This window comes from Branchiostoma belcheri, unplaced genomic scaffold (assembly GCF_001625305.1).
Source record: "Branchiostoma belcheri isolate BF01 breed outbred unplaced genomic scaffold, Haploidv18h27 scaffold85, whole genome shotgun sequence".
Lineage (NCBI taxonomy): Eukaryota > Metazoa > Chordata > Leptocardii > Amphioxiformes > Branchiostomatidae > Branchiostoma > Branchiostoma belcheri.
This window is the reverse complement of record NW_017804520.1, coordinates 833,650-845,118: the sequence shown is the minus strand read 5'-3', so window position 1 is coordinate 845,118 and position 11,469 is coordinate 833,650. Positions and strand designations below refer to the sequence as shown.

The following is an 11,469-nucleotide window of genomic DNA, read 5'->3' as shown; positions in this document are numbered from 1 at the left end:
GGGAGGATCGGTTCCCACTTTGACGGGTGGATCGGTTCCCACTTTGACGGGTGGATCGGTTCCCACTTTGACGGGTGGATCGGTCGTCATCTGCAGTGTGCTTTGATCTCGGTAGAGGGCGTTGGTAAACTGTGACCTGCCGACGAACGTGTAGGTTGTTGCGGACAGCTGTTCTGACCTGTTTGAATCTGTACCTAGAGGAGTCAGTGGACGGAAACTAAGAGAGAGAAGGTCGATCGAGTACCTGCGCGGGTGACGCATCAAAAATAATCTTAAACTAGAAAAGTAACATTTGCAAAGCAAATGCATAATGTTTACCTTTGGATACGGTCTGCTCTGTTAATTCTTACTCAAACATTCACATACATGTACAAGTATATGGTGACAGGAGCCTAAATGCCTACTATGAAATTGCAACATTATGTAACCTAACACCAGTTACTATGGTGACAGATGTCAACAAAAGAGGCCATTGGCCAGGTCAAAGGTTAGTGTTTGGAACAGAAGAAGAAGAGGAGGAAGAAATGGAGCAAAAACAATGTTTTCCTTCGGTAAACATAAAAGTAAACATAACAGTAACAATTTACCGAATGAAACAAATCAAAAGAACAATTATCTCATATTTCCCCCTTAAAAATAATTTTTCATACCATTTAGCACGACGAATGTATGACATCGTTTTGACGATTTGGGCGGTTAAATGCTGAAATATATAATTTGCATGTAACATAGCCGGTGCCCATCCCTAAGTGTCTGATTATACAACGAGTTGACACATCTACCGAAAATAGTTTGACCAGATTGGTAGAACATAGAATATAGCCTAGGGATTTTCTTGTAACACAACCAAAACTTTTCTCATGTTGCTTACGTTTCGGTGTCTATCATCAGATATCTAATAGACACCGAAACGTAAGCAAAGTTTTTTTTAGCAACGAAATGTTTGTTTACCATTTTGAGGGATGCACCCCACGACAACAATTATGCTGACCCAGACCAACATTTTCTGCTTGGTGGTCACCATTCCCAAAGACTACGAGACGTAGAAATGCTAGCACAGACAAAAATCGCTTCGAAAATTTGGCACCAGGACTGACCACCTGCTTGCTCAGATTTTCGAACCGCACTGTCTTGCATACTACATTGTACTGAGGCTTTAGCCTGTAGGAAATTAGTCTGCAACACACCACCTTTGACCAAACTGAAACGTGCATGAGAAAGATCAGCGCGTCTGAAATGACCACTGGAGACCAAGTTGAAACGGTCTGTGCTTCTTTGTAGAGTCTGTCGGCTTTAGCAGCAAAGCCAATAGTGCAAAACACGAAAGAAAGGGGACGTTTATATGTACATGTACATGTCTTTTTCTGAAAATCCTGCGAGGGATTGATAAGAATAACGCCCAGGCTACTACGTATCAGAGATTGTGTAATGCCGAGGACTGTAATGCTTGAAGGTCACAACCCGGGGCCCGGTCGTGCAGTCACAAGTTGCAGCAGCAAAAAGCATACTAGTATATATATATATATATAATGTCACAGGGGAGATTGGAATCCAGGGGGATCCGGAATCCTCCTAGGGGAGATTGGAATCCCTATCTCCCCTAGGGGAGATTGGAATCCTGATATTCAGATCCCAATTCAGTAATAGAAATACTAGAACTCATAGATTGAATCATTTCACACCTAAAGTTTCAATAAATTTCAGCATAGGTAAGTGAATATGTAAATCAGACTCAGATATTTTCATTAGGCCATTGTGACTCCAAAACCAGTTTTTCCAGTTTGCTAGTGATTTGTAAATTCTGAATAAAATCATGGTTTGTAAGAATATTGTTGTTTCCTTTAGGCCACACCAATTTAATTTGTTGGTTCTCGGATTTTTTCAGAAAAAATATGAAGCGACAGGGCGAAAAAAAATAAAAATAAAAACAGGTCTAGGCATCCTATTGTGCATATTCATGATATGATTCCTTTATTCTTTGTTCACGCAAACATCCCGACCATCCAACGCAGCATTACATAGATGTCTCTCCGAAAGTGTAGAGAAACGGCAATGCGTTCATCTTGTGCTACTACGGGACATTATCGAAACTTACAATATTAAGCGTCACCCAAGCGTGCCAACATGAAATTCTCTATCTTCTAGTCTTGTACATGAGAATTGTAACACATTAGTCTCTATCAGACACCTTGGGCTGCTGTAAGATAGTAGAAATTGTGGCTGAACAATTTGGCTCCTCAGGAGGTCAGAAGCTGCAGTGTTTATTAACTTTACATCCGCTAGGGGTCGCGCCTAGACAAAGATGTTTTACCATCTCCCAAAAACAGTATTACAGGTGCTGTACCTTAATTCTCTGATACTACAGTCTACTGATCAAGTGAAACACTCTTGGCTAACACCTACATGGTACAGAATATTATAAATGCAAATAAGTGAAAAGGAGTCAATTTCATTTAAACTTATGAGAAAAAGTACGGAAACTGCTGATATCCAGCGATGTCTTGGCAGGGAATTTTCAGCACTAAATGTTTTCTCGACCACTCACATAGTTAACCTTGATGTCAGATTCACAAATGTAGGACAACTGTGGCAATGTGTCTTACAAACTTTCCAATAAACTAGAAAAGTAACATTTGCAAGGCAAATGCATAATGTTTACCTTCACATATGGTCTGCTCTGTTGATTCTTACTCAAACACATTCATATACTAGTATATGATCAGACAGGAGTGTAAGTCCCTCCTGCTATAAAATTGCAACATGATGTAAGCCAACACTAGTTACCATGGTAATAGATACAACATTGGTCACTGTTTGGAGAAGAAGAAAATAGGATGAAGAAACTGAGCAAAAACAATATGTTTTCCTTCGGTAAACTTAAATATATAACAATGAAATTGATAAAGTACCAACGAAGATATGATAAACCAAAATTATGTTTTGATATATATAAGGTAAGTTAGATAAGGCATGTCGGGTTGTTACAGTACTCCCAGCGTGTGCTAGGGTCCGTTGTGTAACACCACAGAGTGGTCTCGTCACTGTCTGGATTGCGGCAGTAGTTCTCGGCCACGTCAGGGTCAGTCCCCGGCCCTGACGTCCCCGGCCAGTAGTTGTGATGAAAGTGAGGAGTGTTGGAATCCCATCGCTGGCAGGTCCTCCCACTTTTAGTGACGGAGAGGTTGCCGCGGTAGTCCGATCCGTCAAGCTTTCCTGGGCAGACTGGAGCAAGATCAACAATCCGTCAGGATTTATGCTTGGGGGCGTTAGCTTCAGTTCACGGCAGTCTGACATTTTGTTGCTCAAAGAGCGTCTCGTCCAGTCATTAAGAAACAGGTTTCAGGATCATTTTGCAACTTATACGAGTAGAACAGGCCATCCCCCACACACTGTCAAATGCCTTCCTATGGCAAGAATAAAAGCAAACGAGAATAATAGCAAGAGTAAATAATAACCTGTTTCGTCCACAGTCATGCCGCATGGGTCTTCATCACGCGATTCTTCATCTGAACCAGCCGGATCTGAAGTACAGGGAAGATTGTTATGAGACATAATCATCCAGTTGTCCAGTACTGTTCACAGACACAGATACGAGGAAAAATAACAACATTATGAAGGGTACAGACGTGTAGCTGGCTTCTTGCTGTAGTCGACACAATGCCAACAGTCGCAGTGCCAAATAGTTTTGCCGCACCAGTTTCTAGGGGAGCAACATGGGTCCACACTGTCAGGGTCACATTCAGCAGGACTGCCGTCTTCTAAAGGAAACTCTTGGCCACATCGCCCATCATCGCGCCACTTCTTATACCCTGTTGGAACGACACTTGAAACATGAAATCAAATATTTCACCCCTCCATGGAGTATGTACCGCTGTGGTGAACTTTTATACACCTGTTTTACAAATAATAACCTGTTTCGTCCACAGTCATGCCGCATGGGGCTTCATCACGTGATTCTTCATTTGAACCAGCCGGATCTGAAGTGCAGGGAAGATTGTAAACTGAGACATAAAGACATCTAACGCAAGTTCATGGCGGCAAAAAACATTCTGTCTAATATTGACAATTACTGCCATTTCTTAGCAAATTTTTGTCAACATTTCTTACCTGAAATAGCCCCAAAAAAAGCTACACGATGAATACCTTTATTGGGGGGGGGGCGCTCATGATAAACTGAAATTACATTGGATGCCTTTAAAATCAAAGGACTTTACATATAGTGTCAATATGGAAGTTACAGATTGCTATAGAAATGAAGCCGTAAGTAGAAAGAACTTGTGGTGACATACCCTGTGCCAGCTGGCAGATGAATTTATTAGAGAAATCGCACCGCATGCTATTCCATCCTTCCGATATCCACCCGTAGTAGTGTGCGCAACCTTCATGATCAGGCTGGTTCGGTACCCAGTTCCCCCAGTCGGCGGTGATGTTGTGTGGAGTCCCGTCTGCCCACTTCCACTCACCCTCACGGTGCTCATCGCTCAGTCCGAACCAGACATATCCATACCCGGGCCCAACCAGGGCGTTCTTCAGCCTGAACAAGAAGGCGTCGAGCTGTTTGTTCTTCGGCATGGCCAGGAGCCCCCCGTCCGCTGCGCACTGCTCCCTGGCCTGGACGTAGGTCTTGCTTTGGTTGTACACCTTGTAGAATGCACCATCATGCGCAATGTAGCCAGTAGGGCAACCTGAAGAAGCTGTTATAATCCTTAAGTTAAAGGTTGTAGGTTTTAGTTTGGTTGTACACCTTGTAGAATATCATCATGCGCAATATAGTCAGTGGGACAGCCTAAAGATTTATTATTATCCTTCACTTTGCACTGAAGCTATGTGTTATCCGTGAGTCACTGTGCACTGAAGCTAGGTGTTACTGGTTCACTGTGCACTGAAGCTAGGTGTTACTCGAGTACTCGTTCACTGTGCACTGAAGCTAGGTGTTACTGGTTCACTGTGCACTGAAGCTAGGTGTTACTGGTTCACTGTGCACTGAAGCTAGGTGTTACTGGTCTCACTGTGCACTGAAGCTAGGTGTTACTGGTTCACTGTGCACTGAAGCTAGGTGTTACTGGTTCACTGTGCACTGAAGCTAGGTGCACGTGTTACCTGTTCACTGTGCACTGAATCTAGTCGTTAGATTGCGGCCCCACGCGTAAAGTAATTGTACAAAAAATCAAATGACGTTACCTTGTGAGCTGGAGGGGGTAAATGACTGTGTTGTTTCTGTTGTCCAGAAAAGGCCATTTGTAAAACTTGTAATTGGCTGTAATAGAAGACCGATTGAATGATGTTAGGTTGCTGTTTTACGTGTAAAAAGTATCGATCATATGAGATTCCACAGAGACGGAAAACCTCCAAAGAACGAGGGTAGAAGACGAAATGTTACTTCATCACTAGAAAGCTTTAAACAATGAATAAAGAGACTCAATTAAGACAAACAAGGGGTTTATTAGCCGACGTTTCGGTGACCGTCAGTCTCTTTCTTCAGGGCAATTCTGTCAGCAGAACGTCGCGGCTGAATAAACCTCTTAGTTGTGGAAAAAGAGTCTCTTTATTAAGTGACTAACCAAGCTGTCAAAACTATTTCAGGGAGCTTTAAACCATGTTTAGAGTTAAATATTTAACGGCTAGTTGTAAAAAAACCGTTCGGTGTAATATAGCAGGAGCGCCGCGTGCCTGCGAAGCTCGTGCGTTACGCGAGGGACGGTTATACCGGCAGATACAGATACAGAGCGCTTACCATTTGGACATCCTGGGCATACTTGTAGAAAGATACACCGGTGATAATTCCGCCGGCGGTTCATAACAACACGACAATAGTTGTTTTTAAAAAAGTCGTCAAGGCAGGATATCTGCGTCCTGGAAAATAACAACAATAATTGAAACGTCAAACAGATGGAAATGAATTCCATTTGTCAATTCCTTTCTAAATTGAGATATTGATATACGGTCTTTACTGCGAAACAACCATGGTTATGTTGACCACGCTTATGTTGGCCATGCTTTTAAGCATTAAAATGATTTAGATACATAGGCATGATAGCAATATATAGATAACCTTTCAAACGAAAACAAGTGCCCAATGGCGACAATTCTCCGTGAAGTTTTATATCTTGCATATCAAACACAAATACAGCTGTCCCTGGTGCTGACATGCCAGTCCCAGTGACACAAGCACAGCTGTCTCTGGTGCTGAAATGACAGTCCCACTAACACAGGGACAGCTGTCCCTGGTGCTGAATCGACAGTCCCGCTTACACAGCTATCCCTGGTGCTGAAATGTCCCACTTTCATTTACTACACACTAGTAAGAAAAATCGTATTTATTTTACAAGATATCGTAGTAGGTGCAAACCATAAGTCACAATCACAACAGATACAAGTTTACGTACTCGCAACGATACACAACAACCACCCTATGTCTGCTTATAGAACCTCGGCTACCAGACAACTACTAACCTACCACGGCCTGTTCCACAGGATTGTAAAAGTAGGGGTGTTACTGAAATATGCATTTACTTCAAAATAAAAACTGCTATGTTAAAAAGAAGAAAACGCGCATCATCACGAACATAATGGCACACCACAAAATACAACATACAACGGACACAACCATATGCTTTAACTGCGAACACATTTAAAATCAGCCCCCATACATTAGCAACTGACGACCCATGCCGACTATAAACAAAGGGAATCCAGTGTTTTAGCTGCGAACGAAAAACAATACTCCTTCAGAAAGGATACCACCTTCACGGAGTAATAAAATCAGACAGATAGAAAATATTAATGGTCGGTACAACAGCTTGACACCATATAAATAATGTAGATCTTACTGTCTGCTCTTTGTGGGCGGACGTTAGCCACGTGCATCTGATTGGGGATTAAGGCGCCTTGAGCGTTGCTCTGATCCGGGATTTGGGCGTTTGGGGCATACATCCGATTGAGGATCATGGCGTTTAGTACCGCGTTGGTTGGATTAGAGTTCAGGACGTTTTGAGCACGGGTTGGATTTGGATGAAGAGTCTTCAGGGGATGTCGTACTTGGCGTAGGTTTCTGTTGTCTCCAACAAAGACTGAAGTGTCAGTATCATCATTGGATGAACCATTGCTGCAGTCTGCAAGATTTTTTATTTTGTTACTTGACTCCTTTGTTTGCGTTTCTTCTGAACTCGACGCCATGTATGCCACGTCATCCTGACACATGTATTTAACAGCGTAGGGTTGGATATCGACATTAGTAGGGCTGATCTCGCTAGTGTGTTCCACGAGAACTGCTGAACACTTGTGTTCTGCGTGTTTTCCATTGTCTTTATCGTATTGAGTCTGGTATCTAACAGCATATGGTTGGATGCAAGGGTTGCCATCACGTTCTGTGCGTTTGTCATTGTCCTCATCGTCTTTTTCTTGGTATTTGACAGCATATGGCTGGATGCGACGTTTTGTGTGTATGTTATTGTCATCATGTTCTTCGCTGTTGTATACGTAACTGACAGAGTATGGCTGGCTAGAAGTGGTGTCTTCCCATTTTGTCAGTTCGTTATTGCCATCGTCATCTTTTTCTTTGTATTTGACAGCATGTAGCTGGTTGCAGGCGTTGTTATCACATCTTCTGTGTTTGTTCTTGTCTTTATCATCTTCTTCTTCTGTCTGGCACCCGGCAGCATATGGCTGGATGCAGGGTTTGTCATAAATATCAGTTGACCTTGCGGATTCAGGGACAAGGTTTGGCTCGTCCATCAGGTTAGAGTTCCCGGTAGTTTGTGGAAAGATCGAGTTGGTATCCATGGTGTTTTGCGGGTAAACTGGGTTAGAGTTCCCTGGGTAGATCGGATTAGTCTTCCCAGCGTTTTGCTGGTAAGTCAGGGCCTGGTCCATGGCGTATTGTCGGTAGATCAAGCTGGTGTTCCCAGCGTGTTGCGGGTAAATTGTATCACGGTTCACTTCATTTGGGGTGTACATTGAATCAGTGCTCAGGTTGCTTCGAGTGTATGTCAGTTTAGGGCAGAGTAGACGTTGGTTTTGGTGTATGTTACTGTCATATCCTGCCAAAACATCAGTATCATCCTCGGATGAGTCTTGTCCTGCCGTGTTGACTGAAATGGCATTGCTGCTGCTTGTCGCCGCTTCTGATCTCTGAAAGGATTCATCTGTTTTAGCTTCTCCCAACCCCAAAGCAACATTCTCGTGTAGGTATGCAACAGCGTATGGTTGAACCTCACCATCAGTAGGGCTGGTCTGAAATGTTGATGATTTTTCAGCGTAATTATTATCTTTCTCTTGATATGCGACGGCGTACGGTTGGATGCAGGTGTTGTTATCATGTTTTGTAGACTTGTCATCGTGATCATCATCACCGCCATCTTGATATTTAATAGCATATGGCTGGATGCAGTCGTTGCCATCACTGTCAGGGAACCTGAAGATACTCTTCGCAGTTCCCACGTTCTGAATTGCTGGCAGCATGTTGCCTCTTGACAAATCGTCTGGCCTGACGCCTGGTACAGAGTTGGCTGCGAAGTCGTCTGCCATGATTCTGAAGAGTTGTTGTTAATGTTGACGATACGACAGCTACAGGTGGTTCTGGGGTAGACGCGATTACAGGGTAGTTTTTCTGCCCCTTACATCAAACAGGTTGTCGCCGATTCCCTTGCCTGTTTGATTTCCCGACGTTTATAATCCCTTTCTTTTTTTTTTCTTTTTTTTATTCAGAAACTCAATGAGAATTACAAATGAAAAGACATGGACTAAGTGACTGCGAACTCAAGTTAGGTACAACTTATATTCTCGCAGCCACTTTTACAATGAAAGAAAAATATTTTACAAGACATTTAAAAATACATGAGACCTCGCGTGAGTAACAATCCTCCCATCCCAGAAGACACATACAGTTAGAATCTTTTTGTTTCTAATATATAATTTTGTGCGGCTAACATTATTTTGCAGTTGGTGTCATACGAACAAAGGAAACTACCACGTCAATACTCCCTTTCTTACACTCGTATTCGTCTGATTTCAAGAGTGTAGTCAAGGCAGAGACGAATTTATGCCGGATAAGATTTCTTAGTCCTTTCAGCACATGTTTAATGCATTACCATTCGCACATCAATACTTCTTGTGTACCCCCGTGCCTGTCGTCCCGGTTTGATCCGAACAGTTCAGAGAATAACGCCCAAGTTCTTTCACTTTGTCGCCCACGTGAGATAAACTTAAGATTTCGTGGATTTTTTTTCAATCAAAATATTGCATTGTACTTTGTATTGACTTACAGAAAGTTTGAGTGCATGCGTGTGAAAGTTGTCTAGTGTCATCTGCTTGGATGTTTATCTCCTTTATCTCGGAATCAAAGAATTTTAAAGCCATTTGAACTATTTCGTATTGTACTGAGGCTTTAGCCTCTCTGGATAGGAAATCCGTTTACAGCATGTCTACAACACGCCAGCTTTGACCAAACAAACGTAGATGAGAAAGATGAACGCTTTGGAAATGTCGACAAATGAAGACCAAGTTGAAACGGTCTGTGCTCCTTTGTAGATTTTTGTCGGTCTTAGAAGCGAAGCCGCTAGTACAAAGAAAAAAAAAACTTTTGCTGAAAATCTTGCGTGGGATTTATAAGAATGACGCCCAGACTATCAGTACTAGTGATTGTATTGTGTAAGGGAAATGTGACCTTTAAAATGGGAAATGTAGTGACTGCCTAACTCTGTACTGGAAGCTTTTACCTCAATGTAAGTTTTGGTCAGTGTAACCTGTCTAACCCGTGCAATAGCTCAATCGGGTAGAGTGTTCGCTTTGTAACCAGGAGGGCGCTTGAATTCAAATCCCAAAGACTTTTAAAAATTGTACATACTGCTTTCTCGGCTCAGCATCTGTGAGAAAGAGTAAGGGAAGATCGGACACACACCACTACCAGCAGGCTAGCCCCCTGCTGTAGTGATTGCACAACTGTGTGGCCCAAGGGCTACAGAATTGGAGATTGGCACCACCCCTATTCTCTGCACAGAGTGGAATGGGACCCTTTTTTTTTAACCAGGTAGAGAATTTTGAAGTACACTAGTAGTTTAAAACCTTTAATATCATAGACACCTGACCATGAAGGGGACAGGAAAGCTGGACGCTTTGGGTGGGGCTGATGACGCAATCGCTAAGCGGCACCTTGCGGTTTTGTCTATGTATGCATCATGTAACTTTACATTTATATTCCGGTGGCGCAAACACAGTTCCATGAAGGTCAGTGATGTTGAAATCTGTCATGTTTGTTCTATCACACGTTCCGTCCGTGTGGCCTTTACAGCATGGCCCTTACGTGGTTCCGCAAAACTGTTTTGGGCATAACATAATATGTCATATCACTTCCGCCTGAGTCAGTGTGACTTTCGCGGGAAAACTGTCCCGGCATGCTCTGCGGCCAGTTGAGTCAGCAAGAACGTGCGAAGAATGAAAGGGTAGTCCTGGTTGGTCGATTTTTCGAGGATTACCTCTTCACTACGTTTTTATTCTTCATAATAGAAATAGGTGCGTATATCTTAGTAAGCGATTTCCTATTTATTCTTTGTCTGAAACAGGCCAAATGGGTTTACCAAAGATTTTTACAGGAATCGTTTAGAATCAGGGTGGGTCAGCACTGACTAATAAGAGGCCTTGTACTATTTCCGCTCGGCTGTTTCAGTGACGTCAAAGTTGGCCGGCATTTTGGATTTCTGGGTTGAGACTCGAGAACGGGAGGATTTCCCTCAGATTTCCCCAAAAATGTCGTCTGGAGAAAGCTATGCCGACTTCTTGAACAACAGGATCAGAAGTTACAAGCATAAAGGCCGTGATGCTGAGGTAAGTGGTAGATCTTAGCCTGAAATGGGTCGTTGTTGTCGAGGGAGAAATGTCCAGACAGTCATGACGCCGTGTTTTGGCTTGGAGACAACCTATCATTCAATTCCCCGCACATCTTTCGTGGTTTGCTGCCGAAATCGTCCGATTTCCTGTCCATAGATATGATTAAAATGATCCTGATGTCACGACTGTGTTTGTTGCTATACATCTAGGTTAGTTACACTCCAGAAATCGTCGGCAGACGACGTAATTTTTTTCGTCTGTCTTCCGATCACTTCACTTCAAAAATGGCGCCCGGCCCGACTTGTATGTTGAGCGAGCAACACATGCGACAAATTTACGCGTTTTTAACGAACAGATCAGCTCCAAAGACCGTAAAATCACACCACCAACATGACCTCCGATATCTACACACTTTGTTTAGTTACACCCAGAAGGTTTTGATGGTGAAAATAAGGCGAAAACGACCGGAAAACGCGAGAAAAATTGCGGTATTTGGTTATACTGGGACGTTGCCAACCAAAATGGCTGGACTATGCAGGTTGGGGAGGGGGGGCAGTCGTCCAACATCATATGATTGGTTTAAGTTATCGTGTTGTAAACAAAACTCTTTTAAATTCTGTACAGGCTATGAGAAGACAGCGGAAT

General features: G+C 42.9%; 2 protein-coding genes across 2 annotated transcripts in view; both read left to right on the top strand.

The window, feature by feature from the left end:
• Window positions 1–11,469, top strand: part of LOC109487029 (TBC1 domain family member 24-like) — a 29,448-nt gene that overhangs the window by 12,519 nt on the left and 5,460 nt on the right. The window lies entirely within an intron of this gene.
• The window catches only part of LOC109487032 (importin subunit alpha-3-like), a 32,619-nt gene continuing 31,804 nt past the window's right edge, over window positions 10,655–11,469 (top strand). The window contains exon 1 of the mRNA XM_019790968.1: window positions 10,655–10,699. The gene's annotated coding sequence lies outside the window, so the exon portion shown is untranslated. The remainder of the gene's footprint in view (window positions 10,700–11,469) is intronic.